Here is a 1,248-nt window from a genome sequence, read left to right on the forward strand (position 1 = left end):
TTTTTAAGTAGAGACCACAATTGAATAAAAACAGCCATTATGAACCCGATATTTGCAAAGCTGGCAAAATCACAAATTTGGGCGGTTTTATTGAAGACTTTTACCATCGTTAGATTCAAGTACCTGCTAAGCGCTGTGAAAATTTCAAGTTGTTACGTGTTTTACTTGCGAAGATATGATTTTAAAAAGGATAGCACAGTTGGAAAAAAGTTTTCATTAAGAGGCCAATATTACAAAGCCGGAAAAAATCACAAATCCTGACGATCAAGACGAAGACTCAGTATGTTTAGAGGCAACTGTTTACTAAACGCTGAGAAAATTTCAAGTTACTACTTGTTTTAGGTCGAAAGATGCCAATTTTCCAAGAGAGCACAGTTGAATAAAAACATCCATCGTGAGACTGATATGTACCCAACTGACAAAAGTCAGTATTCTGGGAGATTTTTAAAAAACGTTCAGCATCTTTAGACTCACGCGCTCACCAAAGGCTGTGACGATGTGCAATTTTTATGAAACCCTTACCATTTTTAAGGCCGACATTTACGCAGCTGGCAAAAATCAGGATCTTCGGCTATTTTTTTAAAACTTTCAGCGTCTTTAGACTGAAGTGTCTTCTAAAGTTGGGGAAATTTTTCAAGCTGCTACTTGTTTCAGTTCGGAAAATGCAAATTTTTCAAGAGAGACCACAGTTGAATAAAACCATGCCCTAATGGACCGTGAATCACCCAAGTGGTAAAAACCAGGATCGCGGGACATTTTTCTAAAACTTTCAGCATCTTTAGACTCAAGTGCAAATCCACTAATCTTGGAAAAAGTTTCAAGCTGCTACTGGTTTTGGTTCGGAAGAGGCGAATTTTTTAAGTAGAGACCACAATTGAATAAAAACAGCCATTATGAACCCGATATTTGCAAAGCTGGCAAAATCACAAATTTGGGCGGTTTTATTGAAGACTTTTACCATCGTTAGATTCAAGTACCTGCTAAGCGCTGTGAAAATTTCAAGTTGTTACGTGTTTTACTTGCGAAGATATGATTTTAAAAAGGATAGCACAGTTGGAAAAAAGTTTTCATTAAGAGGCCAATATTACAAAGCCGGAAAAAATCACAAATCCTGACGATCAAGACGAAGACTCAGTATGTTTAGAGGCAACTGTTTACTAAACGCTGAGAAAATTTCAAGTTACTACTTGTTTTAGGTCGAAAGATGCCAATTTTCCAAGAGAGCACAGTTGAATAAAAACATCCATC

The sequence above is a fragment of the Dendroctonus ponderosae genome, unplaced genomic scaffold, assembly GCF_020466585.1.
Source record: "Dendroctonus ponderosae isolate FM_Combo_2020 unplaced genomic scaffold, Dpon_F_20191213v2 Dpon_F_20191213_5, whole genome shotgun sequence".
Lineage (NCBI taxonomy): Eukaryota > Metazoa > Arthropoda > Insecta > Coleoptera > Curculionidae > Dendroctonus > Dendroctonus ponderosae.